Genomic DNA, 6,932 nt, shown 5'->3' on the forward strand with positions numbered 1-6,932 from the left:
ACCATTCTGTTCATGGACCTTAGGAAAGAATTTATGACTAAGTCCTCAAAAGCAACTGCAGCAAAAACAAAAGTTGACAAGTGGGACCCAATTAAACGAAAGAGCTTCTATATCGCAAAAGTAACTATCAGCAGAGTAAACAGACAACCTACAGAATGGGAGAAAATATTCACAAACTATGCATCCAACAAAGGTATCATATCTAGAATCTATAAGGAACTTAATTCAACAAGCAAAAAACAAACACCACCATTAAAAAGAGGTCAGAAGACATGAACAAACTCTTCTCAAAAGAAGATAGGCTGGGCGTGGTGGCTCACGCCTGTAATCCCAGCACTTTGGGAGGCCAAGGTGGATGCATCATCTTAGATCAGGAGTTTGAGACCAGCCTGGCCAACATGGTGAAACCCTGCCTCTACTAAAATTACAAAAATTATCTGGGTGTGGCAGTGCACACCTGTAATCCCAACTACCTGGGAGGCTGGGGCAGGAGAATTGCTTGAACCTGGGAGGCAGAGGTTGCAGTGAGCTGAGATCGTGCTACTGTACTCCTGCCTGGGCAACAGAGTGAGACTCCATCCCAAAAAAAAGAAGATACACAAGTGGCCAACAAACATAGTTTTAAAAATGCTCTCAACATCACTAATGATCAGAGAAACACAAATCAAAACCACAATGAGATATCCTCTCACACCAGTCAGAATGGCTACGGGTAAGAAGTCAAAAAACGTATGGGTGAGACTGCAGAGAAAAAGGGCATGCTTATACACTATTGGTGGAAATGTAAATTAGGTCAGCCCCTGTGGATAGCAGTTTGGAGATTTCTCAAAAAACTTATAACTACCATTCTACCCAACAGTCCCATTATTGGATATATATCCAAAGGAAAATAAATCATTCTACCCAAACATACATGCACTCATGTGTTCATCACAGAACTATTCACAATAGCAAAGACATGGAATCAACCTAGGTGTCCATTAGCACTGGGTTGTATAAAGAAAATGTGATACATATACACCATGGAATAATATGCAACCATGAAAAACAATGAAATCATGTTCTGTTCAGCAACATGGGTGCAGCTGAAAATCATTATCCTAAGCAGATTAACACAGGAACAGAAAACCAAATATCACATGTTCTCACCTACAAGTGAGAGCTAAACAGAGAGTACACATGGACATAAAGATGGCAACAATAGACACTGGAAACTATCAGAGGAGGAGGGAAGGGATGAAGGGCTAAAAAACTACCTACTAAGTACTATGCTTAGTAGGTACTACTAGGTACCTACTACCTGGGTGACAGGATCAATTACATCCCAAACCTCAGCATCACACAATATAACCATGTAACAAACCTGCACGTGTACTTCCTGAATCTAAAATAAAAGTTAAAATTTTAAAACATAATAATATGTTAGAGCTGAATCATAGGGGTTTTATTTGCCAATTTTAGATCTAATGCTGTCAACAGAGAAAAAAATCAAAGCTGCTGAAAGAAGGAAGTAAAATTAACTAAGTCTTTGAGATAAAACTTCTTCCATAGTTGGAGATAGAAGGACAGCAAATGAGTTGTGCTGAAAGACCTGCACCTGCATCAGGGATGAGAAAGGCTTAGAGCCCAACTTCAGATGCAACTGCTAGGGAAGAGCTAGTGTCCTGCTCTGGCCTCTCTTGGGCCTGGCAAGTGTGTCCTGAGAAGCAACTGCTTGAGAGTCACAGGCCTCAACCCCAAGCAAGAAAGGAAACGGTCTATAAGAAAATCATGGTGGTCCTGAGAGGAGATGGATTCCTGCTGTCATTACACTGCCCTCTATGCCTGAGATCTCATCACAAATCCAGCCATCTCTTTTTTCTCAAAAAAATCAGAGGTAACTCTGTCCCCAAAACCCATAACTGACACCACTCACCAGAGGCCCAGTGAACAGCTTTCTGCATCACAGCCATAACACTCTGTGTTACTTTGGTAGACTTTCCCTTGGATACCTGGTAGGTGTTCTGAGTGAGCTTGAAGACTGATTATATCTCATACCATCCCTGACAATTTGGAGGCTGGAAAAGATATTTTCTTCTCTACTGGAAAACAAAGGCAGGAGGCACCAAGGATCTCCAGAGAAGAGAGGCCCCAGAGAAAGGAAAGAACCGGAACAGAACAGTCTCCTGACACTATTCCTCTAGCTGATAAATTGATCCTCACTGAGCACAGGAACAGAGCTCACTCCCTGAGGGCTCTGTTCATAATGCCTCCATCCTTCAGCAAACACCAAGAGATCTTCTCCCTATTTCTGCTCCTTCGTTCTTTGATGGCTAACATAGAAAAGACTACCTCTCCTCTGCAGGACAATCAGACACTCTCAGAGAAACTTCAGGTTTGTGATCCCCTTTTTTCCATGAAAGGAGACGATGCAATGGACAAAGTTTCCAGGATTGGTAAAGCCTAGCTTGTAATTCAAGTCCTAGGCTCTTTACTCAAATCCATTGTTTTTCTACTATGCCTTAGTTGCCTACCCCTTCTCATAAAAGGAAAAGCTGTTCTTATTTTCAACGACTTTGCAGAAAGTAAATAGGTGTAACAATATGTAGTCAAAATCAAGTGAAGCAGATGGATGTGTGCTGTTGAGATCAGAACAATAATGCTTCCAATCCACAATGCCTTTTTAGTTAGCCTTGGGAAAAAAGTAAAACATCAGAGAAATGCCTTTCTCTCATATTATGTATTATAGCACGGGAGCTGGCTAACTTAAAGTGGATCTAATCCAACGTTTCTGAGATATAATGAGGGTGAAGCTGTTGTTTTCTTGTTTAGAAAGTTAATTGACTCAATCCAAGCATCCTGTATACATAAGCACAGCTTTAACACCACTGTACCCATATTCACACTTGCTTCTGTAACCAACTTAAGGGAATCTGCCTGCCACTTTGGACAGCTCCAGCTTTGCCTTGTGCCAGGTAAACACTGCTGCTGCTCTCTGTACAGAGGAGCTAGGTAATAAAAGGTGAGTAACATTACACTCTTGTTAGAAATATCTTTTTTCTGTCACACGCTGTTAATCTAGTTAGGTCAAGAGTCAAATGGTGACAGCACACAGAGAATCATTTTCACACCCTTCTTGTTTTCTAGGGCAGCTTTGTTAGACTCTCAAAGTCAAAAAATTGCCCTGAGGGGGAACTCGCCTGGAATTTTGGCTTCGTGTATAAATGTCAAACTACCCAACTGGCTTTTTTTTTTTTTTTTTTTGAGACAGAGTTTCACTCTGTCACCCAAGCTGGAGTGCAATGGCATGATCATGGCTCACCACAACCTCTGCCTCCCGGGTTCAGGTAATTCTCCTGCTTCAGCCTCCCAAGTAGCTGGGATTACTGGCACACATGACCACACCCAGCTAACTTTTGTAGTTTTAGTAGAGACGAGGTTTCAACATGTTGGCCAGGTTGGTCTCAAACTCCCAACCTCAGGTGATCTCCTGCCTCGGCCTCCCAAATAGTTGGGATTACAGGTGTGAACCACCAAGCCCAGCCCCCAAATGGCATCTTCATCTGAGAGATAAGTGCAACAAACATCACCTCTAGATCCATAAAGTCTTCATATCATGTATACTTATGGGATACTTGGAATAGTAGTATCTCATAATGAAAAGGAATCAAAAATCGTATAATCCAACTCACATTTCCCATAAAGAAAATGAAGCTTATAGAGGTTAAAAGACCACTAGAACCCCTCCGCAACTTTGTTGCAATATTGAAGCTAGAATTTCCCTCTAGCTCTGTCCTAATTCTGCATCCAAAGCTGTGGGACCATAATTATCTTTAGCAGTCGGGAGGAAACTCTCTGGGATGGGACATGTTCTATCACCCAGAACATTCGATTTCCCATGGCTTCCTTTGAATGGAATTCCTCTCAAGTCTAGGACAACACTCTAGTAGCCTAGGGTAATTTGAAGTCTTTCTTATATATTTCATTTCCTCAAATTTCATCTCTCCTTCATTTTGAAGTGCAATGAAGTAATTGGTAAATATCTATCGATGTATCGTCTATCTATATCGTCTATAACAGTGTAGACAATCATTTTTTAACAAATATTTGAGAAATACCTACTATCTTCCTCTGACTGTGCAGGGCACTGGCGATAAAGAGTGGACTTGAAGGACAAGAGCAAAAAACCTGAGTCCTGAAAGTACCTGCCTGTTTGTAGAAATTGAAAGAAGGCCAGTGTTTTATTGCTGAAGTATCGAGGAGGAAGGGTGTACATGTTATGTGTGTGCATGCGTGTGTGTAGAGAGGAAACAGTCAGAGAGGCAAATTCCAATGGCTTTGGAAACATAATTTAGCTGAAAGTTGGCCCAGAGGTCTGAGTTAGTTCAGCAGAACAGACTGATTCCAGCTTTCACCTCTAGTAGTCCCGTTTGTTTTTTGTTTTGTTTTGTTTGTCGTTGTTTTGATTTTTGCTTTGGGGGTTGTGTTGAGGCAGAATCTCACTTTGTTGCCAAGGCTGGAGTGCAGTAGTGCAATCTCAGCTCACTGCAACCTCTGCCTCCTGGATTCAGGCGAATTCTTGTGCCTCAGCCTCTCGAGTAACTGGGATTACAGGTGGTGCATGCCTCCAAGCCTGGCTAATTTGTGTGTTTTGAGTAGAGACGAAGTTTTGCCATGGTGGCCAGGCTGGTCTCGAACTCCTGAGCTCAAGTGATCTGCCCGCCTCGGCCTCCTAAAACACAGGAGTTACAAGTTCACCTCTGTTTCTAACAAAGGCATTTGCCTCACCAAGGAGCTTCCGTTGTTCCACAGTCAAATGCATGTTCCTTATTCTGTTTTCCCTACAAATGTGTACAGTAGGGGTTAGCAAACTATATCCAATGTGCCAAACCTGGCCTGCTGCCTATTTTTGTAGGGCCAGCAAGTTGACAATTGATTTTACATTTTTAATATGTTTAAAAATTGATAGAAAATGAGATTTTGTGACACATGAAAATTATATGAAATTCACATTTCAGTGGACATAATAGTTTTATAGCAACATAGGCACATACGTTCACTTACATATTATGTATGGTTGCATTTGCAGTACACAGCAGAGCTGAGTAGTTTTGACAGAGACTCTAGAGCCCATGAGACTAAACTATTTAAGAAAATGTTTGCCAACCCTGGTGTGAGTATAACAGAGATGGAATCCCTCGGTACGGAATTGTTGGCTAGTGTGTGTGTAGTCCAAATATGCACACCCCTCAGTGGGACCAGGAGAGCCCAGGGAATGATGTACACTCTATTACCCTCTGCTTGCTAGTGTTTTCCCCAGTGAATCCTTATTTATATTTGCAGTGCTTGTGTTAGTGGAGCATCTTTGTGCCTACTTTGTACAACAGATTGTGTGAGTGTATGTGTGTGAGAGAGAGAAAGTTTGAGTAATAGAATCATGAGATGATGTTGGAAATATTATGAAGGGTCAAATCAAAGATCACAGTTTCAAAGTTTTATTTTATTTAAAGAGCACTGGGAAGCTAATTGAAATCTATGTGCAAGGAAAGGAACTGGTCTGATTTTCTTTCTTTAAGGAGTTACTCTGGCTGTGGCATGGAAAACAAGTTACAGACAGTCAAGAGTGGAAACAGGAAGCCAGTTAGAACAGCAGCATCACATGGTCTAGCGGAGAAAAGAGGATGGCTTGAACTAGGATGCTGGCAGTGGAGATGGGGAGAAGTGAGCAGACATGAGACTTATTTTTGAGACAAAACTAAAAGGAATTATTTGTGAGTGAGATGTGAGGGTAGAGGAAAAGAAGGAGATACTACACTGAAATAAGTTCCATCAGAAAAAAAATTGATTAAACATTTAATCCAAGAAGTCAAATTATTCGACTGTTGAGCAGATGCTTGCCCCTAAAATAAAATTTTAGGAACACTAGCAAAAAAATCCTGGTCAAAAATGCCTAAGCATTATTAGTAAGAGTTGTTCTTAATTGATCATAATAAAGTTATATTCCTCTGAATTAGTATTAGTCATATACACTTAATCTTTTTTAGAAAACATAAAGGACCTTCACACATCATAGCAGAATTCTTTTTTGTGTGTTTTTATTCATTAGTAATTCATTAGTTTTATTCATTAGCCATGAATGGCTCATGTGAAGCTAATGTAACTTTTAAAACACCCTACAAAGGCACAGGTGTGACATAGAAATGACTAAATGCTTAACGTCCTTGATCATGAGTGAAACTGGTGCAGAGTGACTTTATTTTAGAAAATCATTAGACCCGTCCACTGTCTGCTTTCAATTCCCTTTATAAAAGATAAATATGCAGTCTCAGAAGTTTTCTGGGCCCCTAAACAAATGACTTTAAAAGCAGAGAAGCAGAAAAGAAAAAAACTTACAGAAAATGGAAGTTTACAGTGCAGTTACCAGAACCTATTCCACCCTATTCCCACCAAGAGCCAAGTACATTAAATCCTTATTTTGATTATATATGTTAAAATAGAGTCTGGCAGAACCTGTGGAGACTCTTTTGTCTCCAGGCATCCTCCATGTCATGGGAATTAGGGAATCCTGAGTTACAAATGACCTAGAGGGTGTTTTAAAAAATTATGAGGCTGGGCACGGTGGCTCACGCCTGTAATCCCAGCACTTTGGGAGGCCGAAGGGAGCAGATCACTGGAGGTCAGGAGTTCAAGACCAGCCTGGCCAACATGATGTGAAACTTATCTATACTAAACATACAAAAATTAGCCGGGCTGGTGGCTTGTGCCTGTAATCCCAGCTACTCATAAGGCTGAGGCACGAGAATTGCTTGAACCCAGGAGGCGGACATTGCAGTGAGCTGCGATCGTGCCACTGCACTCCAGCCTGGGTGACAGAGCAAGGCTCTATCTCAATAAATAAATAAATCATTATGGATTGTGTTAAAATTTCTCCCTCAGTTCACCCCATCACCAAC

Source organism: Pongo pygmaeus, chromosome 15, assembly GCF_028885625.2.
Source record: "Pongo pygmaeus isolate AG05252 chromosome 15, NHGRI_mPonPyg2-v2.0_pri, whole genome shotgun sequence".
NCBI lineage: Eukaryota > Metazoa > Chordata > Mammalia > Primates > Hominidae > Pongo > Pongo pygmaeus.